Source organism: Brassica rapa, chromosome A08 (assembly GCF_000309985.2).
Source record: "Brassica rapa cultivar Chiifu-401-42 chromosome A08, CAAS_Brap_v3.01, whole genome shotgun sequence".
NCBI classification, from domain to species: domain Eukaryota; kingdom Viridiplantae; phylum Streptophyta; class Magnoliopsida; order Brassicales; family Brassicaceae; genus Brassica; species Brassica rapa.
Window position 1 is genome coordinate 7,623,211 of NC_024802.2, and position 13,738 is coordinate 7,636,948.

Genomic DNA, 13,738 nt, shown 5'->3' on the forward strand with positions numbered 1-13,738 from the left:
GGACGCAGTAAAAGGATGGCCATTAAAACGGACATGAGCAAATCATATAACATGATGGAATGGTCGTTTCTTGAAGCTGTCATGCGTAAGATGGGTTTTTCAGAGACATGGATCACCTGGATAATGTGATGTATTACGTCGGTGAAATATAAGGTACTCATGAATGGAAATCCAAGAGGAAATATTGTTCCTGGTAGAGGCCTACGCCAAGGAGATCCTTTGTCTCCTTTCATCTTTATTCTATGCACGGAAGCGCTCGCTAGCCTTCTCAATCATGCAGAGAGCCAAGGGAAGATAACGGGGATGCGGGTCACACGCGCGTGTCTTTGGTATCCCACCTTCTCTTTGCTGATGATAGCATTTTCTTCTATAAGGCGGAGCTGTGTGAATGTGAAGAAGTAATGAAAGTAGGCATGAAGTATGGTAAAGCATCAGGTCAATGTATCAACTTTGATAAATCGTCCTTACTCTTTGGTAAGCGGATTAATGCAAATATTAGACAAGAGATTAAAGATGCACTTGGAATACAAAACGAAGGAGGAATGGGAACTTACCTAGGTATCCTGGAAGACATAAGTGGTTCCAAGTGCAAACTTTTTGCATTCCTCAAGGATAAGTTGATGCATAGAGTGAATGGATGGACAGGTAGATGGTTCTCAAAAGGAGGGAAGGAAGTGCTGATTAAATCCATTCTGCTTGCACTTCCGACTTACGTTATGTCTACCTTCCTGCTCTCTTTGGAGATATGTGAAAACGTAGCAAGTGCTATTGCTCAATTCTGGTGGAGTTCAAATCCACCAAAAAGAGGAATACACTGGGCGGAATGAAAAAAGGTCTGTTTACCAAGAGAGGAGGGTGGGACTGGGTTTCGTATGATCCATGAGTTCAGTCTGGCACTATTGGCAAAACAATTATGGAGGCTAGTTCAATTTCCTGACTCCTTGGTTTCCCGGGTCTTGAGAGGAAGATACTATAGATTGAGTTCACCACTCAGAGTAAATTCTGCTAGCAAGCCATCGTATGTGTGGACTAACATTTCTACTGCAAGGAAGTTGTTATTATTGGGAATTAGACAGAAGATACATTCAGGTTATGAAGTCAAGGTGTGGGAGGATCCGTGGATTCCAACGACCCCTGCGAGACTAGCTATCCCTGCAGCGCCAGTTATGCATCCTAATCTGAGAGCTAGCGATCTCATTAATCAGGTATCGAAGGATTGGGATGTTGGTCTATTGGAAAACTATGTCAATCTTGATGACATACCTCTTATAAGGAGTTTAGCCATAAGCTCAACTCATCGTCGGGATACGTTCTGCTGGAACAACACAAGGAATGGTCAATACACGGTTAAATCTGGATATTGGGTGGCTCAGAATTTATTATAGGCAGCGGAGGAGAAGGAGGTCTTGGAGCCGAGTGATATTACGTGTATACGCACACCAAATAACCTAATGTGCACACTACCACAATCGAATGGTATGTCGATGTAGCACTTTAGGATCGAATCCACAGAGACCAACGATTACACTTTATCTTTATGGGATCAATGCTTAGCTAAAACAATGATGGAGTTTTGAGGTTGATTTCGTAAGAAGCAAGTAATAAGATTAATTAAGATTTCAGATGATTAAAATGCTAGCCTAGGGTGGTTTAGTCGGGTGTTAAACAGGTGTGAGCCAAACAATTATTCAAGTTCAATTAAAAGCAAGTCTAGAACTCGGATCACTCAAATAGAACAATCCACTGTCGTGGTACTGCCCCCTATGCTGATCGATCTTGATACCTAAACTCTCGTTTGGATCAAGATGCGACAGCAAGCAATAGAGATCAAGTCCGATATGTTCACAAAACACCCTAATATCTACTTTCGCTGATTAGGGATGCAATGCTCATTCAAGTTATGTCTAGCAACCTATAACACTTTTGATGAATAGATTAAACCTAAAATCAGGCACTAAGTGGTTAACTTGATGCAAGCCTTAAGAACAACAGTGAATGAAGACAATCGATTTATAACTTATTTATGTCAAGCTCACGGATCTAACACCCTAACACCCTAGACTAAACAAGCTGACTACTCAGCCATGGAGCAAGAAAACACAGAGACAGAGACTGAATAAAACATGTGTAGATAAAATAGAATAAGGGTTCAGGGGGTTCTTCTCTATGGTGAGAGAGATGGAGCCTTCTCCCTTTACAAAGTATCAAATCACAAGTCTCCAACTCTAAGGTCTGGTTTCTTCTCCCAAAAACAGCGTAGAATGATAAGGAAAAACAGAAAAAGAAGATATATTCAAGCCACAGGCGGCTGGGAGAGAAAATAGAGAGATTAGGGCAAATCCCGAAATAGGTTGTAGTTTCCTTAAAAATCTCTGCCGCTGGAACACTCACTCGGAACAGTCACTCGGGTTGCTCCGCTATCCGGAACAGTCATCAAGACTATTCTGCGTGAAAATCACCAAATTGCACTGTTTGCTGCCTCTTTTGTTCCAGCTGGTCCATCTCCCATCCAATGCAACTCCAGACCTGTAATGACTCGAAAAGGACTAGGAAGACTCGATAAAGACTTGAAAACCAATTGAAAAGCATATATACAAGATGTATAAAACACCATATATCACCGAGTATCATAAAGCTTCAAGCCTTTGCTTGGAAGTTAAGGCACCTGCGAAGATATGTCATCTTATATTGCAATTGTTAACCGGTCATGTGGCGGTAACGAGGAACTTAACAAGACGCAATATAAGGTGTGATAACTACTGCCCAAGATGTGAGAAACTAGAAAAATCTGTAACCCATGCCATATTTAATGCATGCCCGCCAGCTCTACAAGCTTGGTCCTTATCATCGACTCCAACAAACCCAGATATATTTCCACTACCAAGCGTCTACACAAATATGGATTACCTATTCTGGAGGAAAAACAACATTATCGAGACAGAACGAGACAAGGATCTTTATCCTTAGATAATCTTGTATATTTGGAACGCTAGCAAATGACAAACTTTTTCAGGGGGATAAACAGAGATGCTTTGGAGCTAGTTCGACATGCAGAAAGTGAATGTCAAGCCTGGTTTGATGCGAACGAAGTGGTACAACCAGCAGTACAAGATAGCAATACTGAGGATCCCCAAGTCATAAGCTTGGGTAATATTTGCTTGTTAGATGGATCTTGGACAGCTTCTGCTCAATTTAGTGGATGTGGATGGGTCTGGATGGACAGTGGTGAGAACATTCAACTTATGGGGACAAGAAATTTCACTCGACGAGAATCAGCCTTGCATTCAGAGGTAGAAGCACTGCGATGGGAAAGGGAGAACATGCTTCAACATTCAACATGCCAGAGCTTTAGGACAGACTGTAAGGAGCTGATTGCAATGATAAAGGAACCTCATGCCTCGCCAAGCTTTGCGACAGAATTGGAAAGGATAGAGACGCTACATATGCTTCCCGGATTTCAACATCACTCACATTCCACGAGCGCACAATCAGATTTCAGACTTTTTTTTAGCTAAAACTGCTAGATCCTTCCATAGGAAGTTACATTTATTGGTTGTTCTATTCCGGTCTGGTTACCCAGACCACCACAAGTTTTTGAGTAATAGAATGGCATTTTGACGTCAAAAAAAAAATGAAACATGAGTACACAATTTTACCTCTTCTGTCCATCGGTATAGTACTCTTGCCCGGGATATTTGTATAATTTTTAGTTAAATTAAAAATTTTACATTTATATTTGAATATAAATTGTGTATATATATTTTAATCTATTTTAAATTATTAAATTAAAAATTTAAATTTTTGCATTTATTCATTGCCTTGTGTCTAACAAATTTAAAATAATTTAACTCACAAATCATATGTAGAATGATAACTAAGATGAGTAAAAATTAACTGAACATATATATGATTTAAATACATTTTATCTTATTTATTTAGGGATTGTATAAAATAATCGTAACATTTACAGCCAATTTAAACTTTGTTTTAACTTTAGATCAGCTATATTATTAAAACTGAAGTACCTTTTGGTACTGTTTGGAAACTTAGATAGTATATTAAATGAAAGTTGTTTGGAAACAAGGATAGCAGATTAAATATTTTTTTTTTACATATTTAGTCACTGTATTTATTTCTCATTTACAGATTCTGTCGTTTGGAAACTTGGATAACATATTAAATGAGAATTGTTTGGAGATAGTAGATTAAATATTTCTTTTTATTTACACATTTAGCCGTTGTATTGCTTCCTTATTTATAAATCTGCCACTTCACATAAAATAAAAAAATTAAATTAATTACAATGAATTATTATTTCTTTTTGCTGAAAATACAAACACAAACTGTAATATATAGTATATATTAATCTGATACAATACAATTTTCAAGAAAACCAAATATCATAAAATTAATAATAATTCATAAAATCTACTGCAAAAAATTAAATCATTTTTAAATAAATAAACAAAAAAATCAATAAATTAATATATGAATATTACAATTACATCAAATTGCATCAAGTTATAAAATTATAAATATAATATTACATACATATAAAAAATTATTATCAAACATCTATATTATAATATAATATATTTTACTCTAAATATATTTTACAAAACATAAAAGTATAAATAGATATTTTATAAAATCAATGGTTTATAAATTTACATTGAATGTAAGTTAAATCCAACACCCTAAATCCAACACCCGCGCGGGACGCCGATCAAGATCTAGTTGAGTTATTATAATACCAAACTGAACAGTCTAATAGTAGAAATAAAATTGAATCAAAAATCCAAACGTAAGAGTAATATTATTCAGTTCATGAAAATACATTATAAATAAAAAAATAAAATAGACTAAAGACAAACTTTTAAAACAAACCATCAATGACTGTCCAAAAAAAACTAATGACTCTGCAAATTAAGAATTTCGGCCTTGTCTCAAATGGCATAGATCTGAGGATGTTGTTGGATACAAAAAATTGAGACATACCCTTGCACATGCTCTTAAGTTGTTTTCAAACTTCCGGCTACATACCAAGTTGATTACAGTTTCATAGCACAGAGAACACTGATTTTATGTTACAATCCCGAAATCAATTATGATGAGTAGACAATGCACGCAAATATCTTCGCACAACATATACGTCAATAGATTTTATTGAATGCACAATCAAAAAGGAAAGCCATGAAACAATGAACACATATAAAAGCATATTTGGGAGATCAGATTTAATTTTCTAACTAAGAAAACTAAATAATAAATTTTTTAATACATGTAGTATAGAATTCAAAGATTGTATAAAGACTAACTCTCTTTATTAATGCTTAAAAAAACTCAATCAAAAACTTAAGCTTTCAATCTCTAAATCCCACGAGTTATGCTACACTTTGACATATCTTTATATAGAGATTATAAACTCCTAGTCCTATTAGATAATGTATCTTAGATAACTCCTAAATATATTATAAACCTTAAACACAATAGGATTAGATATTTGCTTGCATCTCAAACTATCTTTTGATTCACGCTTATCCCAACATTCTTCCCCTTAAGCTTGAAATCATTTCTCACCACCTCTTGCATTGCAATCAGATCTTTCATCTCCTTGAACTTGATTCTTCCAAGAACCGTAGTCAAGATATCAGCCTTTTGTAGATCACCAGAAACATGCTCCACGATTATTTGACCTCTTTCCACACACTCCCTAATAAAGTGAAACCTTGAGTGTATGTGCTTGCTCCTACCATGGAACAATGGATTCTTGGTAAGGGCTATTTCCGACTGATTATCGATTCTGATCACCACCTTCTCGACCGGTTGCTCTGTGACTTCACTAAGTACTTCTTGTATCCAAATGGCCTGCTTTTCCGCCTCTGTCCCAGCCATGAACTATGCTTCACAGCTTGAAAGCGTGACCGTTTCTTGCTTACCAGAACACCAAGTGATTAAGCTGTCTCCAAGGTAGAAGATATGTCATGTGGTGCTTCTCCCAGCGTCTTTATCAATATTATGGCTACTATCACTATAGCCAATCAGATTTGGAACTTTGGGTGTTGTTCGAGTAAAGACGAGTCCAAGTGATGGTCGATCCTTGTAGGTATCTGAGACAATGCTTCATTGCAGCCTCATGAGACACCTTTGAACTCTGCATGTATCGGCTCAAAAATTCCACCGTATACGACATATCCGGCCTAGTGTGTAGGAGATACCGTAGACAACCCACGTTCTTGTGATACCTCGTCGCATCTACATCTTCCTCTTCAATCGACTTGGCCAACTTCAAACCGTTCTCCATTGGTGTATGTGACATATTGCAGTTCTTCATTCCACTCTCCTCCAAGATTTTCAAAGCATATCGTTGTTGATTTAAGGTTATAATCCCTTCATCTTGACATACTTTAATACCGAGATAGTAACTCAGCTTGCCAAGGTCGCTCATGTCAAACTTTGACGCCATCTCCTTCTTGAAAGCTTCGATAATCTCAGCGCTTGCACCGGATATAAAGAGATCGTCAACGTACACAGCCACCACTAGAATACACGAGTTCGCCGTCTTTCTGTAAACAGAGGGTTCTTTGGAACATCTTTTAAAACTGAGATCAAGTAATGACAGGTTTAGTTTGATGTTCCATGCCCTTGGTGCCTGTTTTAAACCGTACAACGCTTCCTTGAGTTTATAAACCTTTTTTCTCACTTCCTTTCACTTCGAAGCCTTCAGGCTGGGTCACATAAACTGTTTCCTTGAGTTCTCCGTGTAAGAAAGCCGTTTTAACATCCAGATTATGCACCTCCCAACCATTTGTTGCAGCAATGCTTACAAGTAGTCTGATGGTCTCGATTCTGGCTACTGGTGCATACACTTCATCAAAATCAATCCCATGTTTTTGTACCTACCCCTTTGCTACTAGGCGAGCTTTGTACTTCTTGATAGACCCGTCAGCGTTACGTTTGATCTTAAAGATCCATCTCAAACCGATTGGCTTTACTCCATCCGGAAGCTCGACCAGGGTCCACACCTCATTCTTTTCGATGGAATGTAGTTCATCTTCACATGCTTCTATCCACTCTATCAGTTCACTTGCTTCCTCGAAAGTTCTTGGTTCACCATTCAGACACAGCAACAACATCTCTCCTTCTTCTTCGGCCAATAAGACATAGTCATCAAGGTATTTTGGTCGCGAAGTTTGTCTTTCACTTCTTCTCAATACTCTGTTTTCACCACCAACTTCGCTTTCTCCACCACCTTCGCTTTTATCATCTTCTATTTTTATTATATCCTTTTCTGTTTCACCTGTTTCTTCATTCTCACGGTTGTCTCCCGTTTGTTCTAACCCTCGTGGTTGATCAGATGGTTTAGCTTCAGTTGCCGGCTCCGATATTTTGTGATTTCCAAACTCACCGAGTTCAACAACGAAGTCATTATAACTCTTTTGCTCTGAATCACTTCTTTTCCAATTCCAACCTTTAGTCTCATCAAACACCACGTCATGACTGACCATAATTTTCTTAGTCTCAGGATCAAGTAGCCTGTAGGCCTTTGAGCCAGGCTAGGTTCTAAGATGAACAAGCCTTCTCGATCTATCATCTAGTTTCCTTAGCTGAGCCTTCTCAATCTTTTCATAGCCAAGTCAACCAAAGATACATAAATGATTCAAATTTGGTTTTTTTTTTCCTTAAGACTTCATAAGGCGTCTGATCTTGTAACGACCTTGTTGCTATTCTATTGATTAAATAGGTTGCATGTCGGATTGCCTCACCCCACAAATGATTCGGTATATGCATATGCTTCAAGATGCTCCTGGCCATCTCCATTGATGTCCTGTTACGTCTCTTAACTACTCCGTTCTGCTGGAAAGTGTACGGAGCAGTGAGATGTCTCATGATGCCTTCTTCCTCGCAGTATGAATTGAACTCATGTGAAACGAATTCACCCCCTCGATCGGTTCTGAAGGTTTCTATGTTCTCTCTAAGTTCTTGTTCTATCAGACCCGTCAGCTTTTTAAACTTCCCAAAAAATTCACTTTTCTGTTTAAGGAGAATATTCCACATGTATCTTGTATGGTCATCAATGATCACAAATATATATTTATTTCCAGCCATTGTACTCGGCGTAATAGGGCCACAACAATCTCCGTGTAGGAGCTCAAGTGGTCTTGTTGCTCTGTACATTGTTGCTTGTGGAAACACCTTTCTTGCTTGTTTCCCAAGTAAGCATGAAGAACACAACTCTTTCTTGAAATTGACGCCATGAATACCGCCGACGAGTTCCTTTTGTATCATCCTTTTCATCGTAGCGGTGTTGACGTGGCCAAGTCTCGCATACCACCTATTTGACTCACTGATCTCACTTAAACATAGCTGCGTTGAGTCTTTGATTCCCATACGACCTTGTAGAGCCGATTCTTCGATTTGTTGGCTTGGATAAGGAGCTTTCCATGTTTGTCATGCATCGTGAGATGGTTTCCTCTCAGTCTTATATCACATCCCGACTCCGTTGCTTGACCGAGACTGATTATATTTCTCCTCAAATCAGGTATGAAATACACATCATTCATCTTCCTTGCTTCCCCATTCATATCTATGAAGGAGATAGTCCCCTTTCCTTTAATATCAATTCTGGAATCGTCACCGAACCTTACTTTTCCCATGACAAGTTTGTCTATCTCTGAGAAGTACCTTTGATCTCCTGTCATGTGATTGCTGGCTCCATTGTCTAAGTACCATATGTCTTCTGCATCCATACATGTTTCATCCTTCTCGGGGACACAGTTCTGGTCATTGAGATAGACAACCTCATGCATCATCAACTCATCTGCGTCCTGAGTGTCGCTATTGTCGGTCTCCTGAGCCTCCTGCAACTTAAGGATACGGTCAGGACAATCAGTAACGTAGTGTCCTAGTTTGTCACACCGATAGCATGTAACTTTTGATGCATCTCTGTCTCCAATGTAACGTCATCGTCCACGGCCTCTGTAGTATGACCTTCCTCTGCCTCTGCCACGATAGTATCGATTGTCTATGTTGTAATCTTGGTTAGACTGCGTAGCTTGTAGCTCGGAGTTCGCATACATCAGTTTGTTTTGCTCCTTTTGTAGTTCCTCTTCTTCACTTTCATAAGCTTTCATACGGTCCATGATGTCTTCAAAGCTTGTATTATTTAGATCTAGTACTTGCTCAAGAGAAGCCACAATATGAATATACTTCCTCCGTGGTAGACTGGTTAGAAATTTCTTGACTAACTTTTGTTCTTCTATGCTGACTCCTAGAGCTGCAGATTTTGACACGATCTCGGACAATTTTCCTCCAAACTCATCGACTGACTCTGTTTCTTTCATCCTCAAGCGATCAAAATCAGCCATCAATGTTTGTAACCTTGCCTCTTTAACTCTTTCAGCTCCTACATGTCGAGTTTTGATTGCTTCCCATACTTTCTTGGCGGTGCTTAGTTCGCCAACTTGGAGAATTAAGACTTCTGGTATGGATTGAAACAATAACGCCATCGCCATGTCATTCTTCTCTCCTTCGGTTACTTCTTCTTCGATCGCTTCCCAAACCTTGTGTACTTTAAGTGCGATTTTCATTCTGATCGCCCATACCGAATAATTGGTTGCAGTAAGCATTGGACATCGTATAGAAGAGGATCCCCCTTCTTTCTCGGTTTTGATGTTGCTGTCGCAGCAACAATTTCTCCACGCATCTCTTCTTCTTCTTAGCTCTGATACCAAATATAGAATGCAAAGATTGTATATAGACTAACTCTCTTTATTAATGCTTAAGAAAACTCACTCAAAAACTTAAGCTCTCAATCTCTAAATCCCATTAGTTATACCACACTTTGACATATTCTTATATAGAGATTATAAACTCCTAATCCTATTAGATAACATATCTTAGATAATTCCTACATATATTATAAATCTCAAACACAATAGGATTAGATCTTTGCTTGCATCTCAAGCTATCTTTTGATTCAAGCTTATCCCAACAGGTAGCTGGATGGATAAATCACCATTTTCATTCGTCCATCAAATCTAGTTCATATTCCAATTAAGTTATTTCGTACTTCAAAACTAACATTACTCTTTTGCTTTTATTTGCTTTTCCATCTTTTTGATGTATCTTTTCTGTGATCCTTAGATTCTCTATCTTTGGAACATTTTCCCTTTTCTTTGGGTTGGAAATTCATCTTCTTGCTGAAAAAATTGATGATAGAACTCTTGATTGTAGGGCTAGTCAAGAATAATTTGTGTTCATTACTTATGAAAAAAGGCAAGATGATTATAAGTATAACCATTGGTTCATTGTGTATTGCAAACCGAAGACCATTTGTCATTATCTTGATTAAAACAATCATATATTGTTTGTTGTTTCTTCGGCAGAGAACTTATTCAATTTAGATATATCATATAGTGTACATGAGTTAATACAAAAACAATAAAATACTGCAGAATGTACAAACACTAAGCCAAAACTCGGATATGCTAATAACAGGACTTGATTACACTTGTTTCTCCTATCATGTTGATTCAAGAAAAAGAGCCAATTATAGCAACACGCTGGTCTGGAGCACATACACAAAGATGTTGGCTAACACGTATATTATGATAAATTATCAATGAACGGCTCATAAAGCGTTCAAAAATTACTATTGAAAGAAGCTCCTACATTAAGTTAAATAATATCTTACAGCAATTTTGATTTCAGGTGTGACATTAGGTCTTGATTTGCCCTTACTTCTCTTGCTTCTATTTCAAAGCACTGACCAAATTCGTACATTTTAAGCAGACATTCCTATGACATTGATGTATTAAAACATGAGATACCTAGGTCTACTCTTCTTTCAAACTTGAACACTTGGATATGAGCTTCCTGGTTACAAAACAAAGAAATAATTGGGAAAAAGATTAAATCTTCTTACATAAAAACGTGGTACTCGAAAGATTTGGCAAAAGACATAAGAGGGAACATATCATTAACTCCGAAGTATCCATCAACTCATGTCCATAAAAGGTATCTCGTAATTGGCTGAGGTTCAATGGGTTTGATATGATCGTGGTAATGACCATGACCATGTTTGGTAAGCCTTTTCTCGATGTTCTTATATTTTTTCTCACTTTCTTGAACACTTTAATCTGCTCCATTCTCTATATCATTTTCTTCCTCTGCCACCGATTCTTTCAACCTTGCATGATTCATATCTGATGTGCTCCTCGCATCTGTTTTTTTCACATTGATAAAACCCCAGTCTAATTGATGCTCTTGTTTTCACTTTATGTTAGAATATAGATATATGATGAGGAGATTAGTTTAGAAATTACCTTATAGCTTCTCCTCGCTCTGTTTCACTCTGAAGATATCAAGATTCGTCATAAATCACCAATCTTCAAGAGAACCACAATAGTTTACTACATAAGTCGGGTATATGAGAACCATGCACTACTCCATTTCCCCCACTTCAATAACACCTTTTTTGCATGCTATCTCATATCATTTCATCTTCTTAATTTCCCTGCAAAAAATGTTGATCCATCAGAGCACTTGTACGCATAATAATGTATTTAGGTAGAACCGAGATCAGACACATAAAGCATACTACGGTTTTATTAAACACATTCACACAGTAGCTTACGATTTAACAGCTTGTTTTCCTTTGCCAATTGCAGAGATGTCGTAACTGCAGAGAGAGAGAGAGAGAGAGAGAGAGAGAGAGAGAGAGAGAGAGAGAGAGAGAGAGAGAGAGAGAGAGGAGAGAGAGAGAGAGAAGAGAGAGAGAGAGAGAGAGAGAGAGAGAGAGAGAGAGAGAGAGAGAGAGAGAGGAGAAGAGAGAATCTTATTTCCATAATCTTTTAATTTCATATGTTAATATATTTATATATATATATATATATGTATTAAAAATATATTCATTAAAAATATATATATATATATTATAAACTAATTTTTTATAATTTTAAATAGCATATTCATACTGCTCTACCAATCATTCTATTAAACAGTTTAGTAAAAACATACAGCTCATGCACCATATTGCTTCTATAGCATACTATTAATGCTATTGCTCTACCAATCAAGGCATAAGAACATATTAAGTTAGTTTCAGGTGAAAGAATTCTCTAAGAATGTGTGTTTGTCTTTTTAGCAACTTTTGTTTTCTAGAGAGAGCTCAAGTTTGTATATAATAAGTGCCATTGCCCATTAAGATTTTGTACAGTGGAAAATAAACTTCTCAAGGTAATTGACTTATGCTAATTAATACACTCATTCATCTTTCCGTTGTTATATAATCATTCACTCATTTTGGACAATTGCTCTGATATCTTATATTAAATAAACTTTCATCCTAAAAACAATTGGTGATAACTTGATTGAAAATTTTCTTTTAGGGAGGGTTTAGTGGGAAGCTGATTCACACCGATTTAAAAAATCAATAGAATTTTAATTCTGTAAAGATTTTTATTGATTCTAACAATATGTCTTCTCATATTTGTAGAATCCATATATTCTTTTAGCTTGATTGGTGATGAGTTGTATACGGGTTGAGTTTCGAAAAAAAAGTTAAGTTGAGGTTTGTTGGTATGATTGTTTATTCATACCACGTTTTGGTCATTGAGAAACATGATTGTTAACTATAGTGGTGGTGCCTCACATATAAACAATCACGTATGATAAAAGAGATATTGATTTTGTCATCTCAACTTTAAGAATACATGACTTAACTATAGTATTTTGAAAGTTATGAGTAATGAGTTAAAATGTAATGAATCATTTTTTCAATAACACCATAATTTAATAGAATTATAAAGTCAGAAAATACTCAACTTTTTGAATAACAAAAGATTTATATGGAATTTTAAAATCACCAAAGCAATAACACAAGACTTTTTAGGAATCTAAGAATCATGTTACCAATAACAATAGAATCTTTAAATTCTTCAACTCCTTAAAAATCCATCTCCCACTACCCCCCCCCCCCCCTTAGATATTTAAAGAATATTATGTGGATTGCACTAGTTATTTGAATGCTGACAAATTGAAATATAAAATCTGAATCTGGATTTTGTTTTCTGTTACTAAATAATATGAATAAAAAAAATATGAGATACTTTGGTAGATGATCTACCATTAATAATGTTTTTAAATTATGTTTCTTTTTATAGAAGATTATCTTCCATTAATAATGTTTTTAAATTATGTGTCTTTTTTATAGAAGATACATGTTTAATATATAGAATGCATAGTGGAAGAAGGCTGGAGAAATTTAACAAATTTAATGATAGTATATGTAGATATATTAATAGTTTTGATATTCATTAGATAATTTCTACATTATTATTATATATTAATCTAGTATATGTAGTAAAATTAATTAACTTTTAACACTTTTCAGATTTAAGATAGTAAAATATTTACATATATGTTAAAAATATGAAATATTAAACAAATTAGTCTTATCATGTCTAAAATATAACAAGTCCACTTACTAGCGCACGAATCTAAGGATATCAATGCAAAAATCAAAATCATATATTTCTAAAAGTTATAAAGTCTTCATTACAATCTTCTAGACAACACAAATTATTGCTATTATATATATATATATATATCCTAAACTCAAGAACATATTATTATTATTTACAACACAACTCTTGTATATCATTTATTCCAACATATTATTATTATTTACAACACAACTCTTGTATATCATTTATTCCAATATCCATATATCTTT

The 13,738-nt window shown here is 36.0% G+C and overlaps 1 long non-coding RNA gene across 1 annotated transcript; it reads right to left on the minus strand.

Annotated features, from left to right (window-relative positions):
- Positions 1 to 2,132: 2,132 nt before the first annotated feature.
- On the minus strand, positions 2,133 to 11,763 carry LOC117127109. Its single transcript, XR_004449891.1, has 2 exons — positions 11,328 to 11,763; positions 2,133 to 11,225 (listed from the first exon to the last, which is right to left on the minus strand). It is a non-coding gene; the product is annotated as an uncharacterized LOC117127109 (long non-coding RNA).
- Between the last annotated feature and the right edge of the window lie 1,975 nt (positions 11,764 to 13,738).